The 23,574-nt window shown below is 36.3% G+C and overlaps 4 non-coding genes across 4 annotated transcripts; 1 reads left to right on the top strand and 3 right to left on the bottom strand.

Annotated features, from left to right (window-relative positions):
* Positions 1-148: 148 nt before the first annotated feature.
* On the bottom strand, positions 149-267 carry LOC131158923 (5S ribosomal RNA). The gene has a single exon (XR_009137551.1). It is a non-coding gene; the product is annotated as a 5S ribosomal RNA (ribosomal RNA).
* Positions 268-498: 231 nt separating this feature from the next.
* Positions 499-617, bottom strand: LOC131159020 (5S ribosomal RNA). The gene has a single exon (XR_009137634.1). It is a non-coding gene; the product is annotated as a 5S ribosomal RNA (ribosomal RNA).
* A 230-nt stretch (positions 618-847) lies between these two features.
* Positions 848-966, bottom strand: LOC131158908 (5S ribosomal RNA). Its single transcript, XR_009137537.1, has one exon. It is a non-coding gene; the product is annotated as a 5S ribosomal RNA (ribosomal RNA).
* Positions 967-17,585: 16,619 nt separating this feature from the next.
* LOC131158999 (small nucleolar RNA R71) lies at positions 17,586-17,691 on the top strand. Its single transcript, XR_009137613.1, has one exon. It is a non-coding gene; the product is annotated as a small nucleolar RNA R71 (small nucleolar RNA).
* Positions 17,692-23,574: the final 5,883 nt, after the last annotated feature.

Genomic DNA, 23,574 nt, shown 5'->3' with positions numbered 1-23,574 from the left:
AACTTTCTGCTCGGTTGTCCGTTTTAGGCGATTTTTTTTTTTGATTCCACGTAACTTTTCGAGACGCACGTCATGGCAAAGGTAAAAAAAAAAAAAAAGGAAAATAGCAACAAAAAGAGCCGCGGAACGAAAATTTCTTTCAAAAGAAGGGGTGCAACACGAGGACTTCCCAGGAGGTCACCCATCCTAGTACTACTCTCGCCCAAGCACGCTTAACTGCGGAGTTCTGATGGGATCCGGTGCATTAGCGCTGGTATGATCGCACCCATCCTTGTAGCTCTCCATCTTTCCTTATAAGTGCCTCCCCTCCCCCGGCTGTCCATCCTTGGCGAAACGTTAAAAGGGCATAACTTTCTGCTCGGTTGTCCGTTTTAGGCGATTTTTTTTTTTGATTCCACGTAACTTTTCGAGACGCACGTCATGGCAAAGGTAAAAAAAAAAGAAAAAAGGAAAATAGCAACAAAAAGAGCCGCGGAACGAAAATTTCTTTCAAAAGAAGGGGTGCAACACGAGGACTTCCCAGGAGGTCACCCATCCTAGTACTACTCTCGCCCAAGCACGCTTAACTGCGGAGTTCTGATGGGATCCGGTGCATTAGTGCTGGTATGATCGCACCCATCCTTGTAGCTCTCCATCTTTCCTTATAAGTGCCTCCCCTCCCCCGGCTGTCCATCCTTGGCGAAACGTTAAAAGGGCATAACTTTCTGCTCGGTTGTCCGTTTTAGGCGATTTTTTTTTTTGATTCCACGTAACTTTTCGAGACGCACGTCATGGCAAAGGTAAAAAAAAAGAAAAAAGGAAAATAGCAACAAAAAGAGCCGCGGAACGAAAATTTCTTTCAAAAGAAGGGGTGCAACACGAGGACTTCCCAGGAGGTCACCCATCCTAGTACTACTCTCGCCCAAGCACGCTTAACTGCGGAGTTCTGATGGGATCCGGTGCATTAGTGCTGGTATGATCGCACCCATCCTTGTAGCTCTCCATCTTTCCTTATAAGTGCCTCCCCTCCCCCGGCTGTCCATCCTTGGCGAAACGTTAAAAGGGCATAACTTTCTGCTCGGTTGTCCGTTTTAGGCGATTTTTTTTTTGATTCCACGTAACTTTTCGAGACGCACGTCATGGCAAACATTATTTTCCTTAAAAAATGCTGTTTTGTTGGTCCATTATTTTCCTTAAAAAATGCTGTTTTGTTGGTCAAACATTTGGTTTGATTTGATGTTAGTGAAAGATTAGAAAGTCTTTCTGGGCTGCATATGATGCAACCTGTTTCCCAACACATGGATTTTATTGGAAACCGATTACTAAAGAAGGAAAGGGAAATCAGTGTAGTATCTCATGGGAAGGCATGAAATCAAGCTACCATGAGTAAGCATGTGCTTAAACTAAGCCAATTTTTGTTTTAAGTATAATTGTTTAAATCCTTGACCTAGAAGAGAGTTTACTACCCTATAGATACATTCTGTTGAACTATATCACCAATCTGTATTTCAAAGGAAGATTGTCCCTATAATGATGAAACTAAGGTAGAATATGAGGTTCCATAACCTAAATGTTTCATGTGAATGCCATATAAATGCACCTAGTCATGCCACAAATGTCTATTCTCTTAAACATGGGGTACAAGACTTAATTGATCCCAACATCTTGAAGTTCCAATTAGTTGGAGATGTTGCCAATCCTAACATAAATAATAATCTATAATAGACTAACTTTCATCAATGCCTTGGAAATTTCTGAAGTTAGAAATTCCAAATAATCCATTACCATTACTTACACTCTAGTATATACATTCAATACCATGTACCATCCCCAACTACTGTGGAATCCATAACCATCAAACCACCTTCACCATTTCTATTGGCCTAACAAGGCTTACGAATCTTATTTTGATGATAACAAACCAAGGCAATTTAACATGTTTTGGTTAAAGTGATGATGTTTCAAGAATCAAGTATTAGATTTCAAGATCAAGAGGTCACAAGTGTTATGAAAGCCTACATTCTAAAGACATGTGAAAAAAAGAAAGCTCAAACGATCAAAGAAAGACAAATCTTATGAAACCTTAAAGAATATTGAAGCTCAAGTCAAGATGGACTCAAAGAAAGACATACATGAAGACTTCGTGTTTAGACAATTTTAAGTCTTAAGAAAGTGTTATGTAAGTACTTCAATTAAAAGTCAATATGGATGCTTTGAAGCTCAATAGGATTAATTATTGACTTAGAGATCAAATTTTGAAAAAACCTTGGAAAATATCTTGAAAAGACTTAAAGTGATTTGGCAAAAAAAAGCTCACAAAAGTTTTGGAAAACAAACATAAAAGCATGATTTTTTTATCTATCCAGGCGACTGACATTTATGCTGAATTAATTCTGAGAAGACCAAATGGGCCTGATCAATTGACCCAGGCGACTGACCCTAAGTCCAGTCGACTGTCCTACGCGACTGGCCCCATTCTGACTTTGATTTTTCACTGAAATTTAAAGTCTAGGTGACTGAACTTCGTAATGACTATTATTTTATAGCAAATAAAAGTTTCCAAATTAGATTTCTTGGACCCCAATCTTTATAAAAACTTGGGAAACACTCCAAACAATCAAAGTCTATTATTCTCATACTCTTCAAATCTCTCTTGCTCACATATTCTTGCTGAAGTATTACTAAATTTCTATTGATACAATCACATGATTCTTGTGCTCTTACTAAGATTCTTTCAATCTAAAGAAGAACACGGTGATTAATTTATTGAGCTTCAAATTCATTCTTTATTGATATTTAAATTTAAGTATATTAGTTGTGCTCTAACTTGTATTAATCAGCTCTGTTTTGAGAGTGTCTTTGTACATAAGAATTGTTCTTGTTCTTGTTGTTCTTTTGACTGTTCAGGTTGTTGAATCGTTGTACCGAGTGTGGGGTATCGCTTGGAGAGGGGGGCTCTATCCCACTTGAAGGAGTGTAAACAGTTTGCTTTTCCTGGTTAAAGGAGTGATATAGTGCGATATTTGGGTGGTGTACCTAAGGCGAGGACGTAGGCTGATATAGCTAAACCTCGTAAAAATCTTGATGTCACTCTCTTCCCTATTCTCTTTAATTTTCTACTTATATAAACTACATGGTTATGTACTTAATTTGCTGAAAATTAATTTGCCTTTGGGAATTGCAGAAACCATAAGGGAGTACGTTGATTGATCAATATTATTGTGAAAACCGCAAAAGAGTACGTTGATTGATTAATAACAAAGCTCATTAATAAATTGGTTGGTTACATATTTAAATTCAAGATACTTATTTGATATTGATATTTGAATTTTAAAAGTTTGGTTGGATTTTTTATTTTATTTCATATTGTGAATTCAAGCTCACCTCATTGATTGGATTGATATTGAGAAGCTTGGTTTTGAATACTGAAGTTTGAATCATCATCATCATTCATCAATAAATACTAAATCTAGGATTGAGTGTTGGTTATTACAAATCAATTGTAAAGTTCTTGCGTGTAATTGCAAATTAACTCATATTGATAAAGTGGTTAATATTTAACTAAAAGAATGTATAAAACAAGAATTTACCAAAAAAATTTTTTTTTAAAAAAAACCCAATTCACCCCCCTCTTGGGAGAACACCTTCGCTTTTCAATTGGTATCAGAGCGAGGTTGTAGTAAATCTGAATCTAGAAGCTACACAAAATCCCTATGGCACACCTAGGTGTATCTCCCTTCGCCGAGGGTCAATCCTCAACTACACCTCCTATCTTTTGTGGTATTAACTACACATTTTGGAAACAAAGAATGAAAATTTACTTACAAACTATGGATTGGAAAGCATGGAAATTCGTCACACAATGTAGCCTTATCCCCACTCAAATTGTGGATGGTAAGGAAATACCTAAAGAAGAAAAAGAGATGACTGACAATGACCATAAGATGTTGCAAGTAAATTCAAGTGCTATGAATGCATTATATTGTGCTCTTGATGCAAATGAATTCAATAGGGTCATGGCATGTAAATCAGCTAAAGAAACATGATAAACTAGAAGTAACCTATGAAGGAATGGTTGATGTTAGAGATAGTAGAATTGACATGCTCACAAGTGAGTATGATGCCTTTAGGATGAATCCAAATGAAACTATTAGTAGTATGTACACTAGGTTCACCCATATAATAAACTCCCTTAATGCTTTAGGGAAAAATTACTCAACCTATGAGATGATTCTAAAAATCCTTAGAGGACTTCCTCCAATATGGGAACCTAAGGCCACTGCTATAATAGAAGGAAGAAACTTGAAAAATACTTCCTCAGATGAATTAATTGGATCTCTTCTCACTTATGAGATGACTATGAATGAAAGGAATTCTGAAAATAACAAACAAAAGAAATCAATAGCCCTTAAACCTGTAAAAGAAAGCTCTAGTGAAGAAGAAGATGAAAACAAATTAGACAATGATGAAATAGTATTACCCACTAAGAGACTTGGAAAGTTCTTTAAGAGAAATAAGAAATTTGCAAGAAAATTCAGAGGCTCAAAATCTGAAAATGGATAAACAAGCAAAAAGGAAACTAAAAATGAACCTCCAACATATTACAATTGCAAAAAAAATTGGACACATTAAACCTAATTGTCCACAACTCAAGAAAGACAAAAAGAAGAAGAAGAAGGCAATGAAGGGTACTACATGGGATGACACAAGCTCAAGTGAATCAGAGAGTGAATCAAGTGAACAAGAAGTGGCAAACATCTGCTTTATGGCAAAAGATGATGAGGTAAATTCTTATTATAGCTCATCTGAAGAGTCTAGTGATGAGTCGTGTAGTGACTCTTGTGAAAGTATGCCTTCATATAGAGAAATTCATGTTGAGTTGTTTGCATTATATAATAGGTTCATAAAAGTATCTAAAAGAAACGTAGTTTTAAAAGAACAAAATGAAACACTTAAAAATCAAATAGAAACTTCAAAATTAGTTGAAAAAGAAAATGAATCACACATTGATGAACTCATGAAGAAAATAAACAATATGTCTCAAGATTTCGTAAAATTCAAGTAAATGGTGGAAGCAAGAAAGAATTAGAAATAAAAATCTTAAAAGTAAAATTGAGGATAAAGAAAAAATCATCTACAATTTTACAAAATGAAAAGAGAACTTTATAAAGTTAATTGGAACCCAAAGAATGTTATTAGATAAAGAAGGAGTTGGATATAATGGAATTGAAAACAAAAAGAAAAAGAATCTATATATGGGATACTTTGTAATGGAATCAAAGTATTATGCAAGCATATCTTCCACAAATATCTATGAACACACTACGTGCTTTTTGTGAAAAAAAAAAGGACATGTAAAATTTGATTGCCTATTTAAAAGAAAAAATGTTAAAGTCAAAAAGGTATGGAAAGTCAAAAAAAAATAAAATAAAAATAAATCTGAAATAAAAAGACTTAAGAAGGTTTGGGTACCTAAAAATAACACATTGAATCTTTTTATAGGTTTGCTTTAGGACAACGCCATCGAAAGACAAATGGTACTTGGACTGCAAGTGTTTAAGGCACATGACCGGAGATAAATCTAAATTCACCACACTAATGGAACAAGATGGTGGATACTTCACGTTTGGCGATAATGCTAAAGGTAAAATAATTGGAATTGGAAAAATAGGTAAAGAACCTTCTCTGACCATTGATGATGTCTTGTTGGTAGATGGGTTGAAACATAATCTTTTAAGTATATGCCAATTAAGTGATAAAGGATTTGACATAATTTTCAAACAAGACAAATGCATTATTGAAAATAGAGAAAAACATAATGTCCTATTCACCGCTAAAAGAGTTGATAACGTGTATTGCATAAATTTTGAAGATCTAAAATCTAATGATATCATAGCAAGTTGGCTATGACATAGAAAACTAGGACACACTAGTATGGACTTACTATCAAAATTAGTTAAAAAGAACTTAGTTAGAGGATTACCAAACACTAAGTTTGTAAAGGATAAAATATGTGATGCTTGTCAACTAGGAAAGAAAACTAAGTACATCTTTAAGAAGAAGAAACATATTTCCAATAATAGGCCCTTAGAACTTGTCCACTTAGATTTATTTGGCCCTACTAGAACACAAAGTCTAGGAGGAAAGCAATATGTTTTCGTCATTGTTGATGACTACTCTAGGTTTACCTGAGTTCTCTTTTTAGCCTCAATGAAGCTTGCAATATGTTGATAAACTTGTGTAAAAGACTTCAAAATGAAAAAGGATATGGTGTTTTAAATATCAGGAGTGATCAAGGAAGAGAATTCAATAATAAAGATATTGATAAATTTTGCAATGAACATGGAATAAAACACTATTTTTCATCACCCAAAACTCCATAACAAAATGGAGTTGTTGAAAGAAAGAATAGATCCCTTTAAGAAATGGCTAGAACCATGTTAAATGAACACAAGTTACCTAAGTACTTTTGGGCTGAAGCTGTTAATACCACATGTTATGTAATGAATAGAGTTTCCATAAGATCAACCTTAAATAAAACCCCCTATGAACTAGGGAAGGGAAGAAGACCTAACATTACTTACTTTCATGTATTTGGATGCAAGTGCTTTGTACTAAATGATAAATATGACTTAGGGAAATTTGATACAAAATTAAATAAAAGGAATCTTTTTAGGGTATGCGTTGAATAGTAAAGCATTTAGAATCTATAATTGTTGATTTTTGGGTCCATCTCCTATTTTGATTATGAAAAACCACAGTATCTCATTTGTGTGCTAAGTGTATGAATATATTTACTTTTATAAGAACAGATGACAGATGAGAAATGGAAGTTAAGAAGCACTTAAACGAGCACATCTTTCGGCATATTCCATAGAATTGCAAAGGAGCAGTGCATGAAGATTGACTTCCTTTTCAAGTTGTATTATATTTTCTTTTATTCATTTTGGGTCTGTAATAATTAATGCATGACATGCATGGTAGGGACTATAAGCTCAAAGACCATAGAATGACCTTAGGGATCACCTTCGGTTGATCGACGCCTGATTTTTGGGCTTAATTTAAAAGCTTAGGCCATAGACTGACCTTAGGTCCCCAAGCACCTCATAACATGTCCTATATAACTTATAAGTTATACTTAGAAGTTAAACTTATGTGAATAAAGGTGACTTTAAATGAAAATCAGGACTTAAATGCACACTTTAAGTGGTTTCGGTCGACTGAACTCGAAGCTATATAGAAGCTTTGGTCGACCGAACTTACCAGAGTTAGCATGTTGACTACTCGGTCGATCGTCCTAAAATGAACTTGCCTTCCATGGTCAACCGAACTGACACGTGGTTGACTCCTAACAACTTGGTCGACCGAACCACTAGTTCAAAACTAACTTGGTTAACCGAACCTTAGAAAATGGTCAACTGAACCTGCCTTGGTCGACCAAATCATGAACAGTTCAAAATCACCCGAATACGGTCGACCATATTCTCAGTTGAAAAACTCCACGGTCAACCAAAGCTTATAAAGTGGTTAATCGAACCCTTAGTACGGTCGACCGAAACTCTCGGGTTGTTTAATTTTTACCGAGGTTAACTAGGATTATTTTCTATTAACCTTACTAAATTTTTTTTAGAAATACTGAATGAGTCCCGAACGGTTATATTTTTTGGAGTGTCTATATATACTCCCTCATTTGGTTTAATTAGCAATCGATTAGCAAACATCATTAGCAAAATATTCTCTGAAATTTCAAAAACCTATTTCTCTCATACAAGCTTCAAAAACCTACTCTCACCCATTCCTATTGCAAGATATCCTTTGTGAGTGTTTCTAGAGATTATACATATAAGCTTATACTCTCATTGTTGTGATTGCTAGCTAATTTTACTGAGAGTTAAGCAGAAAAGTTTTTCCCCATAGATTTAATTCATAAATCTTTTTTGTGGGGAAACTTTTATTAGCTTGTGAGTCTTTGTATTTTTATTGTAAGACTCTTGAGCTTGTCTTGTGTTTCGTAGAAAATATTTTTGAAAAGCTTGTTTACTAAATATCTCGTGCTTAAACTTTTGGAAATCCTTTTTGAGATATTTGATTATACTCTTGAAAATATTTGAAACCTTATTTGTGGTTGATATATTTATATATATTATTTCAAAGAAACTTTGCTAAACTCACTCTCACACTTTGATTGCATATTGACATTATATTGAGAGTAGTTTCATATATATTCACTGAGCTTATATTTCCTATCATATTGAAGTGCATTGGTTATTGCTTGTGCTTATCAGTACAAATTTGCTTGTGTTAGAAGCATCTTTATTTGTACCCAAAATTTTATTGATTATCTATTGTATTCTAGGCATGGCTTGAGGGGGTGTTGATCTAGCTCATAAGGATCAATTGTAAAGGTTGAGGTCAACCCTGGTAATTTGACCTTGTATTGTAACCGGTGCCACTCCACCCATTAATTGAGTATTAGTGGAATCCTCAGGCTTGCGAGCTGAGGCAGGGACGTAGGTAGTATTAGCTGAACCCTGATAACATATTGTGCGTGCACTGTTTTCTATTTCCATAATTTATTTTCTTGCACATATATGCTATATTTGATATATTTAATTCTACATATTATTTTTATCTGCACAATTGGTATATGCTTAGAAAGACCTTAGGTTGTGTATTACTGATATTTGGTTTAACCTAGGAAGAAGTTTTAAAATTTCAATTCACCCCTTTCAACAATAATAAAAGAACACTTACAATTATAAAATCAATTCATGTAACCTTTGATGAAGTAAATTCATTTACACAAGTAAGTGGTATTGAAGAAGTTAAAGCTAATGCTACACAAAAACTAGAAGACTTAGAAATCATAGAAGTGAAAGTTGATCTTTTGTGTCTTGGTTCTCCAAGAAGCAAAATTTCATAGCCTTATCTACTGCTGAAGCTGAGTATGTGGCAGCAAGTAGTTGCTTTGCACAAACACTCTACATGAAACAACAATTAATAATTTAGAGTACTTAGCTATACCTATAAAGTGTGATAATACTAGTGCTATAAATATTTCCAAAAATCCTATATCACACCCAAGAACCAAGCATATAGACATAAGACATCATTTTCTAAGAGATCATGTGCAAAAAGAAGATATATTACTTGAATTCATAAATACAAATGACCAATGGGTAGATATTTTCACCAAACCTTTTCCAGAAGATAGGTTTATATCAATAAGAAGAGAACTTGGCCTATTACATAGTAGGGAAGTTGTTTAGGAAGGATACATGATGAGTGAAAAGAGTTTGTTTAAAAGTTTGGTGAGGTCAGGCGACTGACCTAGTCGACTGACATGCTACCGACTTGTAAAAATTAAAATTAACTAATTGTTAGGTGACTGACCCAGTTGATTGGACTGATAAGATTTTAAATACTCCCTCGCTTGAAACCTTAACTTTTCAAATCCCAATTACCTGACCTTGTTCCATCACTCACCCGACCTCCCTTCTCATTGGTTTCCTTTGATTATAACCTCAAAATCTTCTGATAAAAGTGAGAACATCATCTTCCTCTATCACCTACCCACGATTCCTAGGGTTTTTATTCTCCTCTGAAATCAACATGCTACGAACCAAGAATATGGCAAACTGCGAAGTGACTTTGGGAAAGGATGACAAAAATATTGAAAGATGGCTCATTGCTCCTCACTTCAAGCAACGATATTGACAACATCTTCGCTCTAGGGAACCCATCCTAGGTAAAATCCTTGATACCACATTCTTTGAGTCAGAGTTTCCCAATATTCTACTGATGTTTAGGGAAATAGGTTGGAAAAACTTTGTTGTTTATCAATCAAAATGGATTTATCTGAATTTAGTAAAGATCTTTTATGCGAATATGGTGCAAGGAGGATCAGTACTCACTACCAAAGTTAGGGGAAAGGCAATCGCCCTAACTCCTTAGACATTAGCCCCCATTCTCCATATTAGCTGGTAGGCTCACCAAGGCTTGTGTCCTTAACTACCAAAAATAATATTTATAAAACCTAACTATCCCAAGTTTAGTAGAAAGTGGGCAAGTCAGGTATCAATCCACGGAGACTTAAAGTGCAGTTATCAAACCACTTCCATATTAGTTTATTATAGCCCTCTTATGAAAAAGAAGTAAAAGGTGGTATTTTTCCAATGGGTGAAATCTAGCCAACTACTGGAAAGCAATTAAATGAAAACAAGTAAATTTATATTAATTCTACTCCCACAAAGTAGTGTTTAGCTATGAGTATAGTTTAGGATGTTGTTCTGCTTACTCCAAGCTTAATGAGTTTATCGTACTAAACTAACCGAAACCCGACTAAACAATCCAAGGAGCCGTTTGAGGGTATAAAGTAGCAAGGGTGCACCAGTTGTCCGCGACATGGTCGAAAACCAAATTATACTCTAGCACAATGATCATGAGAACCTCTATGGGAGACTGTAGCCTAATACGTGTACCTAACTGAAGCAATAGAGGTGCTAATCTTGTCACTAAACATCATCACAATCTAAACCATAAATGAAAGAAGTAAAGGAAAGCTGTAAATGAAAACATGTAAAAAGATCATCTTTTTGCATTCATCATGTCTGTCACTAATGCTAGGAAGTACAAAAGAATATCCTAATGTACACAACTATTGTATGAACGTCACCAATTGTCACAGGCCGTCAGACACTCCATACATGAACCGAAACTACTCTACTCCTATTCTAACTTGGCTCTCAATGACTTCCTAGGTTTGTCACTAACCTAAGAGAGGACAAAGAGGAACCCAAAGCTTGTGCTTATAGCGAATACTTATAGGCTCTAGGGTTTACAAGGGTTGTTGATTAAGGTGTAATCCCAAGAGGGGGGGTGAATTGGATATTAAAAAAATAATTCACTTAATTTTCTTTTACACACTTCTTATAAGTTTACCAACTACTTCTAGTTGCTCAATTATGTATGAGTGTGGCAATCTTATCTATGCATGCAATATACTCAATTTAAATACAATGCGGAAAATAAAGAGTAAAAGGAAGAGAGATGACAAATGCGATTTTACGAGGTTCAGTCGACTTGGCCTACGTCATCGCCTTGAGCAACCACTCAAGGATTCACTAATAACCCTACTCCTTAAAGTGGGACGGAGCTTCCCTTACAAACCGCTACTTACAAGAGGTACAACTCCCTCCTTATCCGCTGCTCACAAGAGGTACAGCTTCCTTCTCACACCCGGTTCACAACCCGAACCGTGTTTACAATGAAATCTAAAAAATAACACTCAAAACAATGCTTCCAACAAAAGCTTGTGAGTACAATTCAATTTCCTAGTACATTATCATATGATATAACTTGAAGCTCAAGAATGTATGAAAAACAATACAATCGTTTGATGTATGATATGTGTCAACACACAAATTCATATTTAATCAAAAACTCCCAAGTGAAAATATATTTGGAATGCTTTGGAGTCCACTAGGGTTCTTGATTCACTTTGTAAAGATGCTCAAGTATATTTGAAGTGAGCTATTTAACAAAAATTTGACTTGAATACAACTCAATCAAAAATCACAAAGTTTTCCTTCAAGTTCCAATATTTTAATCAAAGTAGGTTTTTCAATAAGAAGCCCAATGAACAATATATATGAATATGTGTTTATCTACTTCTTGAAGTTCAAATCAATCAACCAAGGTAACAAGTTTTTCTCAAAACATGATCTTCCTGAAATTCAGTTTTTATATGTGAATACCCACTCAAGATCAAAACCTCTTTCTAATGATAAACAAGTAAAAAAATGAGAGATTCTTGAAAAATGATATCTTGATAGATCAAACCTTAATACTGGATCAAAGTTTAGTTGGATGAATGAATGCTCTTTTGATTTCAGTAGAGATTTTCCCAAACGAAGATGGAAGAAGATTGAAGTGCAGAAAAATCGGCTCTTGGGTTCAAATCTTGCAATGAGAAGTATGTCTTTCTTGGTTTGTCCTTGTGCATATGTTCTAGGGTTTAGATATTCATAATATATATTATATTACCCTTAGAATTAATCTCAGCCATTGGATCAATAAGATACTTTGTGAGTCTTTTTAATAAAGAGCTAATTTTTAGGCTTTCCCGCGAGTTCAGGCAACCGAACTCGACTTCAGGCTCCTAAAGTGTCAACTTCAGGTGCCTGAGGTTCTAAGGTCAGGTGACCGAAGAGCCTCGGCCAGGTTCTGTCTTCTCCATTTAATTCTTCAGGCGACTGAACTTAATCTTCAGGCAACCGAAGAAATTCTTTAGGTTACTGAGGTTTGAGTTCAGGCGACCGAACTACTCATTCTCTCAAATTTTTATTTCTAACTAAAAATTTTCTTGGCTTCTTTTCTTGGATCTTTCATAAAATATATTTTTCATGATTTTGAAAACATTTCAAGGTCCATGAGAGTTTCCTAATGATGTACATGAAATGCATGAATCCTAAAACCATTCTAAGTTATAATGAGCTTCAAAATAAATCATATGCCAATGTAAATACATAAGCTCTAAATACCTTTCCCAAGATATTCTTGAACTTTGCCGCTTGCATCTTGATTCCCGTACTCTTTGAGTTCCATGGATCTTGCCAAGATTTGTTAACTTTCCATGCATGCTTAGTGTAAGTCCTGTTCACAAACTCAATGCACAGATCAAATATCAAGCGATTTGTCATTATCAAAACAAGATTGGACTCATAGAGTCAACAAGGGTTGTTTTACAAGTTAGGAAAGTTTGCAGCAAATCTCGCGCAGTATATCGTCGCTGTTGACCAAGTCGCCCTTCTGTCATTCTTGTGCGCGCCTTGGTCAAGACTCACGGGAAGTCAGGGATTCGAATATTCAATATCTTTGACTTCGTCATGCCTCAGGATCTTGCTGGTCGAGTTGATGGTCGAGACTTGTAGGATCTCGATTATCAAGAAATCTCAGGAACTTGACATAGTCGCCCCTGGAGGTCTTTTTGTTGAACACTTCGTCAAGACCCTCGGTATTTCTTCTTTCAGTTCCGTCTCAGTATCTCGACATGGCCGCTCCAAGGTGTCACTTGGTCATGCATTTGGTTGAACCTTGTAGCATTCTTATCTCAGTCTGAACCTTGGAGCTACAGTGGAAGACTAAGTTGCCTATGGTTTGCTGGTCATGCCTCATTGTCGAGCATCATCTTCTTGTCTATTTATGATCTGAAGCTTCTGGAGCTTGGCTAAACATCTGAATCGGAGCTTTGAATCCTCCAAATCCTCTTTGGCATCTTGTAATGGCTAACTCCATGGTTTTAACCTATTTTTCGTGAAAAGAGAAACAAACCTTGCATTGCTCTAAACAATGATAACTCTGGGTAAATGCATAATAAAATGAGAATAAACAAAGGTAAATAAGGGTATAAAATCATGTATTTTAGAGACTCATCACAACCCCCAACTTACACTTTGCTAGTCCTTGAGCAAAGCAAAATCTAAGAAAACTACCAAATCTTACCTACATCCTCTTTCGCGGGAAACACGATTACATTTACCATATGCAACAATGCTTTAAACCCCTAGGTTGATCTTGGATGAGTTCTAGTCTCGAGGGGTTTTCCAGGGTGATACCCATAAACACCAATTTAGTAAATAAAAGATGGAAACACATGAAACATAATCATACCATTCTACATACAGAAATATAACATTATTACATACAAATTCCTTCATACACAACTCCATTATACACACGCTTCGCAACATTTCAATCATGCAAACCTTAACACAACATAGCTATTTTAAGACACCACTCACAAGGAATCAACCCATGATTATAATTCAAAGTTAATATTAGCATATAAATCCAAGTGCGGATAGGCCATGTCACATGGCATGTGTAAAGGATGTGATTTATTTCACTCAGAATGCTCATAGGCACCTACAGAATAGTCGTCTTGACTTGGCCTCACTGGTCCATTCCCTTAAAATTCACTCAAGAGAACGGGTTCACTCTCATATGTGAGGAAGAGTGTCATGATCAAACGTCCCATATATTTGAAGAACTAACGCTAGAAGTGTGGAGTGGACTAGTCTTATAGGAAAGGAATCCAATCTTTATTGAGGTGTCGGGTCCTTCACCCTAGCATATTCTCACTTACTCACCACATTTATTCAAGACTGCACTAGAGAAACTTATTCCCAGACTTGCATGAATTCAGAAAATGCATTTGTCAGAAGATCCTTCATACATGCAGATTTGTAGTGTGTGTCCTTAGCTTGACCTTTTTATCTTTTCTCAGAGCAGGTGTATATTTTTGTTTTTATTTTTCTTTGCTTAGGTTTCTCTTTCTTTTTCATTTTCCTTCTTTTCATGGTCAGCTGAAACAATCATCACCTTTTATATTGTCTTCATGTTTCCAATGAGAATGTAGTTCGAACAGGAGTCCATGGAAAAATTCAGTCTCTAAAGGTGCTTAACCTTTATGTCTTGCTAAGCTACAAGACTTAGATTTATATCTCCCCACTTGATGTCACCTTTAGGCTAGAAAATACAAGGGCAAAGACTAGTTGTCAAAAGAAAATCCAGCAAAAGAAGGAAAGTTGAGTTTTATAAACTCAGAGTTTGACGTTAAAAACTTAAGCAATGAACGAATGGCCCAACAGTACCTCACAAGGTGTCATAGTCGCCACAATTGTTCTCTCAATGCTCTCAAAGAACCCTAAGTGTTACAAATCATGTGTAAGTGTGTTTTTAGCCCCATGTAGTACCATATAAATACAAGAGTTTACATTACAGTATTAACCCAAACAAACCACTAGTTAATGACCTAGAGTAATATCAAGTTGTCAACCATGTTATGTGATCTTTGCACAATTAATTTACTACATTGTTAGTGAGCATAATGAAATTGTGCATGTAACATTAGGTTATATAGGTGTATGTAGAGGGTATAAAATATGTTAGCATAGTTCACTGGAAGTTATTTTCAAAAATTTAAAATTGTATCATTTTTATGCATGAATGTGCCATGCAGTGTGCCACCCCCTACCCCCAACTTAGAACTTCAGTGCCCTCACTGAAGTGTTGAAAACAAAATAGAACTCGGGAAAGGGATAGGACAATGCACGGTGCCAATAAGAACAAATGATGTACCTACAAAATATAATACCATACTAGCATGTATGCAGATACGCTGTAGCATAAAAGACCAATGCCATCCAAAAGCACCATGCATATGTCATTAGTATCAATAGTTGGTACAATGGTGGAGAAGACATTATAGTGAGTGTGGAATGATACTAGTGACAAGGTTGAAAGGAGAACAATGAAGCGGGAAAAGAGTTGAGCATGAAAGCTTGTTTTGAATGATGTTGCTGAGTTGTCGACTAGTGCGCACACAGTTTGGTGCTGGTCATGGACATCGTTGCTCCGCTAATCATACCCCCAACTTATCCTATGACCTACTCTAAGGACTTTGACTTCGAGTTAGTCTCTTCTAACTATCCTAAGGACTCAAAAAGAAAAGAAAAACTATTAGGTTGCCTCCCAAAAGTGCTAAGTTTACCGTCTTCATCCAGATGCTTTGAAGCTCAATTTGGACTCATCTCGATTCCCAGGTAGCATTGGCTTCTCTCTTTTCTTCCTCACACCCGAAGTTGCATACCCCCAACTTATGTTTAGAATTGGGGACCCACTCATGTTTTATTATAAATTGCTCAAAAGGGTCCACAAATTCAGCAGTGGTAGGGCTGTCAAGTTGAAGTGTACTTTCTCAAGGGTGTTTCCATAGCATTGAAAGAGTTGCTTCCCTAACAATTTTGTCAATTAGGTTCGTCCACAACTTGGGCAGTGTTCAAAGGATGTTGGGAAGCATTGAATATGTTTAGCCTACGTTGCTTATGTCCCCATGAAATGTCCATAATCCCCATCCTACATTGAATGCAGGTGTTAACCGTGGCTAGGAATGGTCATCCCAAAAGGATAGGGATCAAGTTTGTGTCTAAAATAAGTAAATCAATGGGGTAATGGAAACCTACCACCTTGACTACCACGTCTTCTACCACATCCTGGGGTTGCTTAAAAGATCGATTAGCAAGGCATAAAGAAACTGAGGTGGGTCGCAACACTCCTGGGTCAAGTTTTTGGTAGGCTGAATATGAAAGGATGTTCACACTTGCTCCTAAATTTATAAGGGCCCCATTAATGGTGTAATCACCAATTACACACGAAATAGTTGGTGAGCCAGGGTCTTTTAGTTTAGGAACAAGGTGCTTTAGTATTATGAAGCTTATATGCTCGACCTGCTTAACCAAACCATCCATGTGCGACCTTGATTCTATCCCTTGCATTGACAAGTCCCTAAGGAATTTTATGAATGCAGGTGATTGCTTAATGTCATCGAGGAGAGGCTTATCCATTCTCACTTGTTTAAACATGTCCTAGATGGACTCAGTGGAGGCCTCTATCCTAAATGTAGAGGGTGTAAGTGGAGCTTCCGGATGTGTCATTGAGTAGCCGTACAAATCCATATGGGGGGCGAAGTGAGGTGTGGTCCTTGTGGTGGTGGGTGTGAGACTTAATGGTCTTTGTACATGACTAAAGGAAGAAAGAGTGCATGAATCAGCGTTGGGTGCTTCCAGTTTTTCATCTTGGGTCTCCCCCGTGCTTAGCTGCTCCTTGCCTTGTTTAGATGTGAGCCTGCCATTTTGAAATGTGGTTACCACCTGGGCCTACTTAGAATATGATGAGGGGCTAGCGTCTGATTCACATTCTACCCTATATTGTCCCCTAGGATTTACTATAGGCTAACTTGGCAACTTACCTTCATCTCTCTGACTCAAGGTGGCAGCTAATTGTCCCAAAGTGGCTTCTAGATTTGCAATGGATTGGGAGTGAGAGTAAAGAAGTTGCTGACCCGCTTGGCATCAGCTTCAATATTCTCAAGGGACCTCAGCACCGTCTCTTGAAATGTGTCATACTTGGGTTACGAGGGAGATGACTACTGGACGGTTTAAAATTTGGGGGCTTAATTAGGATGACTTTGGAGATTTTGGTATGGTCGTGGAGGTAAAGCATTTGGGGCTTGTGGAGGTCTTTGGGCTTGAAAACCCGAAGCTTGCGGCCTCCATATGAAGTTAGGATGTTGTTTCCATCCAGGGTTGTATGTATTTGAATATGGGTCATTAAATGACTTATCATACTAGTTGTGGGTGGCCTTTACTTCCTCATACCAAAGATCAAGTGGGGAATGCACGTGTGGGCAATTATAACATGTATGGGAAGGGCCAGAGTAAATTGCACATATCTCTACACATACCATTGTTTGCGGTCCTAGGGACAAGCATTGATCTAGCTTTTTGGATATGGCATGCAGAGTAGGAGCTAAGTGCTAGCTCATGGAAAACTCGTAAACTCCATTAGGTTTAGAAGTTGATGGATTAGGTAGTCTATAGGTGGCAGCCACATGCTGCTGAGAGTTTTCAGCTAGATTTTCAAAGAGAATCCATGCCTCGTTCTCGTTCTTAGTGAGGAAAGTACCTCTGCACAATGCACTAACCATGGACCTATCTCTCTCAGCCAACCCTTTATAGAAAGTTTGGACTAATTGCCACTTGGGGACTTGGTGATGTGGGCATTTACAGAGCAGGTCCCTAAAACGCTCCGAAGTCTCGAAAAAGAGTTCCCTATCCATCTGTGAGAAACTTGTGATGGCTCTTCGAAGCTAGTTAGTCTTCCCAATTGGAAAGTACTTTTTAAGAAATTCATGTTGCATGGTGGCCCAGTTGGTCACAGAGTTCGGTTCCAAGGACATTAATCAATATTTGACTTTATCCTTTAGAGAGAACGGGAAGAGCCTAAGAAGGAGAGCATCATCACTGAAAATATTGATGCGGACGGTGGAACAAATTTTAGAGAACTCATCTAGATGCTGATAAGGATTTATAGTCGAGTTCCCATGAAAGTTGGGCAACTTCACGATAATTGAAGTCTTTAACTCAAATTGTGCTGCTTGAAAATATGGGAACCGGATGCAAGACGACGATGTGTATGCATTAGGTACAAAATACTCCCTCAGAGGTCGAAGGTGTTGCTCTCCCACCACAGGTAGGTGGGGAGCATGGGGTTTCGGGATTTATTCAGTGGGAATCAGGGGGCTTATCTTCGGCCATTGCTTTTAGTTTAGAAGACTCAGCCTTATCCAAATTAGAGATAGGTTTCCTGAGGGACTTATGAGATTTTTAAATCTCAAGATCGATGGGAATTATCTTGGGTTCCAAGGAACGCAGACCAAACATACACACGTGTAAGCACACAGATTCAAACTTCAAAAATAGAAAAAAAAAATAAAGAAAATAGAAATTAACAAAGAAAGTGAAAACAAAAGGAGATCAAATCAAAAGAGCAAGGCAATAATACTCTAAAGTGGAAGTTGGCTTATAACTGTAGCCAAGTCCCCAACAGCGGCGCCAAAATTAGGTAGGCTCGCCAAGGCTTGGGTCTTTAACTACCAAAAATAATATTTATAAAACCTAACTATCCCAAGTTCAGTAGAAAGTAGGTAAGTCGGGTATCGATCCGCGGAAACTTAAAGCGCAGTTATCAAACCACTTCCTGATTAGTTTATTGTAGCCTTGTTATGAAAAAGAAGTAAAAGGTGGTATTTTTTCAATGTGTGAAATCTAACCAACTACTGGAAAATAATAAAATGAAAGAAAGTAAATCTATATTAAGTCTACTCCTACAAAGCAGTGTTTAGACATGAGTATAGTTTAGGATGTTGTTCTGCTTACTCCAAGGTTAGTGAGTTTACCGTACTAAACCAACCGGAACCAGGCTAAACAATCTAAGGGACCGTTCGAGGGTATAGAGTAGCAAGGGTGTACCAGCCGTCTGGAGCACTGTCGGGAATTGGAGTATACTCTAGCACAATGATCATAAGAACCTCTATGGGAGACTGTAGCCTAATACATGTACCTGAATAAAGCACTAGATGTGCTAATCTTGTCACTAAAAATCATCACAATCTAAACCATAAATGAAAGAATTAAAGGAAAAATGTAAATGAAAGCATGTGAAAAGATTATCCCTTCGCATTCATCACGTTTGTCACTAACGCTAGGAAGTAAAAAAAGAAGATCCTAATATACATGGCTATTGTATGAACACCGCTGGTTGTCATAGGTTGTCGGACACTTCATACATGAATCAAAACTACTCTACTCCTATTCTAACTTGGCTCTTTAATATCTTCAACTTTGTCACACCTCAGGATCTTGCTGGTTGAGTTGATGGTCGAGACTTGCAAGATCTTGATTATTAGGAAATCTCAGAAAGTCAATATAGTTGCCCCTAGAGGTCTTTTGGTCGAACACTTTGTCGAGACTCTTGATATTTTTGCTTTTAGTTCTGTCTTAATATCTCAACGTGGTTGCTCCAGGGTGTCACTTGGTCGTACACTTGGTCGAACCTTGTAGCATTCTAATCTTAGTCTGAACCTTAGAGTTTGTAGTAGAAGACTAAGTTGCCCCTGTGGTTTGCTGGTCGTGCCATATAGTTGAGCTTTATATTCTTGTCTATTTATGATATGAAGCTTTTGGAGCTTGATTGAACATCTAAATCCGAGCTTTGAATCCTCCAAATCCTCTTTGGTTTCTTGTAATGCCTAACTCCATGGTTTTAACCTATTTTTCCTGAAAAGACAAACAAACCTTGGATAGCTCTGAACAATGATAACTATGGGTAAATACATAATAAAATGAGAATAAGAAAAGGTAAATGAGGGTCTAAAATCATGTATTTTAGAGACTTATCATTAGCCAAGGTGACTTTGAGTGTCCTGCTCTTGCACAAACTTGGATTATGGAACAAGGCTTTACCCCCGAGGAATTCTTACCATTAATAATGATTGAAGAGCCTGTATATTTTGGAAATCCTCCTTTGTATAAACAATTGAACCTCTAAGCGCAGATGCTTCAGAAAATAATCACGTACAATATTTTACCCCAAGCTGGTTCACATGATTATATGTCTTATGTCGTCTGCTTTGTCAAGTGGTGTCTATTGAAAGGGAAGAAACTCAACTTGTCAAGTTTAATTCTTAAATGGATGTGGTCAAGATTGAAAGCCTGATGAGTTACTCTTCCATATGGTGGTATCCTTAATCTTCTGTTTGCTCACCTTGATGTCACCACTCCTACCAAGATATTTATAAAACAGATAAGATACGATCTTTTCTCCTCCACAACCTTGAAACAAATGGGATACGTGAAACATTAACATGTTTGGTTTATCAAAGGAAGTAGACCCCCAAGACAAATAGCTGCACCTGCTCTACTTTCAGATTAGCAACCAGAACACCAGATTGATGCTCCTTCCTAGTTTATTCCATTCCATCATCAATTCACTACTTTCAGTAGTGATATGCGTTTTGGACTTCAGTATCTTCAGGAGAGCTTTACCTCACTTCAGTTTACCTATTCCTCACTTGACCAACGACTTAGTTGTATGGAACAACATTGGGTTAGTTCCTCACATAGTGTAGGTCCCATGGAAATCAGCTTTGCACCTCCTAGTGATGATACATCTGATGAAGAATCTGAGGAAGATGAAGAAGATGATGAAAGTACTACAGTTGATGATGCCATTGATGATGATGTAGCTGATGATGATGCCGCTGATGATGATTGATATTACTTTTTGTTGTTTTTTTTTTTTTTATGTTGTTCTATAGCTATATTTGATTTATATCTCAATTTGTATCTCCAGATCTTTTTTGACACTATATACACCTTTGGATGAATATGAATATTTGCTTTGTGCTATTCTATGTCTACATTTTCCTTTACTTTGTTATTTTTCTCTTTTTGATTGATGTCAAAAGGGGGAGAACGTTTGAGCAAAAATAAGAGAAGTTGACATGAAATATTGTTGTTAATACTGATATGATGATATTACCTATGTTGCACTGATACTTAATTGATATATAGATCTTGAAAAATGAACTTAGATAGCATCTGAACTTGAATATAGAACTATTTGATCATATGAATGATTATTTTTTTTCTTCTTTAAAAAACATTGTAAAAAGTATGTTTATTGTAAGGGGGAGCCTTATCAAGGTTCACTCCCTTTTGCTCTTTATTTGTCATCATCAAAAAGGGGGAGATTGTTGGCCTAACAAGGCTTACGAATCTTATTTTGATGATAACAAACCAAGGGAATTTAACATGTTTTGGTTAAGGTGATGATGTTTCAGGAATCAAGTATAAGAGTTCAAGATCAAGAGATCACAAATGTTATGAATGCCTACATTCTAAAGACATGTGATTAAAAGAAAGCTCAAATGGTCAAAGAAAGACAAATCTTATGAAAGCTTAAAGAATATTGAAGCTCAAGTCAAGATGGACTTAAAGAAAGGTATACATAAAGACTTCATGTTTAGAAAGTTTTTAAGTTTTAAGAAAGTCTTATGTAAGTACTTCAATTAAAAGTCAATATGGATGCTTTGAAGCTCATTAGGATTAAATTTTGACTTAGATACCAAAATTTGAAAAACTCCAGAAAATATCTTCAAAAGACTCAAAGTGATTTGGCAAGAAAAAGCTCACAATAGTTTTGGAAAACAAACATAAAAACATGATTTTTTTTTATCTATCTAGGTGACTGGCCTATTTTGGTCAGGTGACTGACATTTATGTTGAATTAATTCTGAGAAGACATAACAGACTTGGTTGACTAACCCAGGCGATTGACCCCATTCTAACTTTGATATTTCGCTGAAATTTGAAGTCCAGGTGATTGACCTTGATTAGCCTAGTCGACTAAACTTTATAATGACTATTTTTAAACAGTGAATAAAAACTTCAAAATTAGATTTCTTGGACCCCAATCTTTATAAAAACTTAGGAAACACTCCAAGCAACTTGGGGAATACGAAATACTACTTTTTCTATTTATAAATACATGATTAAACCCAAGAATCAAAGACAACTACTTACAATTAGCAATAAAGTCTATAATTCTCATACTCTTCAAAAGATCTCTTGCTCACATATTTTTGCTGAAGTATTGCTAAATTTCTGCTGATACAATCACACATTTCTTGTGTTCTTGCTAAGATTCTTTCAATCTAAAGAAGAACCCAGTGATTAATTTCTTGAGCTTCAAATTCATTCTTTATTCATATTTAAATTGAAGTGTATTAGCTATGCTCTAACTTGTACTAATAATCTATATCTCTAGAGTGTCTTTGTACACAAGAATTGTTCTTGTTCTTGTTTTTCTTTTGATGATTCATGTTGTTGAATCGTTGTACCGAGCGTGGGGTATCGCTTGGAGAGGAGGGCTCTATCCTACTTGAAGTGTTGACTTTTTGAGTTCGATCCTTGTTTTGATGCTGAAAAAGCACAAGTTACTTATGTGTGTATTTATTGATTGAACATGTTATAATTCAACACACACATAAGGGGATTGGAAATGGAACAAATGAAGGACGTAAAGACTATACACTCAGGTGCTTTCCATGAAGCCAGAAGAGCAAATAAGAAGACATTTTGATTTAATTTTTATTGCATTTAATTTTTATACCTTTGCTATGTAATTATGGATGCATCTGCATGTTATGTTTGAATGCTTAGACAAGACGAACCATAGACCGACCGTAGGGAATCAAAGGCCATAGACAACCCTTATGGAAGATTTTGGTCGACCTTTGGTCAACCAACATTGGATTTTTTGGGTTAATTAAATAGCCTTGGTCGACCAACCCCATTGACATTTAAATCAGCTCAGTTGATCGACCAGTTAGAAGTCAAAATTTGACTTGGCTCATTTGATCGAACGTTTTTAAACTAAGTGGCCATGGTCAACCATTGTGCCAATTTGACTTTCCCACCACCCTAGGTCGATCGACCAAATTAGTTCAAAATCAGCTTGGTCAGCCGAACCTCTTGAGTGGCCAACTGGTCTTTTGCCTTGGTCCACCGAACCTATGAAGGGTTCCAATCTCCTCTCGTTAGGTTGACTGACCCGATCCCTAGTCAATCGAACCCACTTTAATTGTCAAATTCTTTGTGAGTGCTCAGTCGACCGTTCTGAGCACCGATCGACCGAACCTCTTGAGTTGGGTTAATTTTCAGGACTTAAATACGATTAATTTTTTAATTAAACAAATTAAAAAAAATACCGAACGTGTCCTTAACTGTCAAAATGATCATAAAACTATATATACCCCTTTCATTTGTTTAATTAGCAACTTTGATTAGTCTTACAATTCTCTCAAATTATTTTTAATCAAAGTTCCCCCAAATAATTTTTTTATTGCAAAACTCTTTCTTTGGGGCAAAAATCTTTATACTCTCCCAACTCTCTTTCTTTCATTCTTCGAATATTTTCTTTAAGAGAGCATTTTGTTTTGGGCATTTATTTTTATTGTATTTATTGCAAAAACGTTTTGAGCATAAATCCTAACTTCCCTAAACATATTTTAATGCAAATCTTTGTTGGAGAAAACTTTTATTTCATTTTGATCTTCGAGGTTCTCACTTTACATCAAAGATCATATGTTTTGTTTTTGCAAAAAATATTTTTAGAGAAAAAACCCTAAAT

Source organism: Malania oleifera, chromosome 6 (genome assembly GCF_029873635.1).
Source record: "Malania oleifera isolate guangnan ecotype guangnan chromosome 6, ASM2987363v1, whole genome shotgun sequence".
Classification (NCBI taxonomy): Eukaryota; Viridiplantae; Streptophyta; class Magnoliopsida; order Santalales; family Ximeniaceae; genus Malania; species Malania oleifera.
Note: the sequence above shows the minus strand (reverse complement) of the source record. Positions and strands in the feature narration are given on the sequence as shown.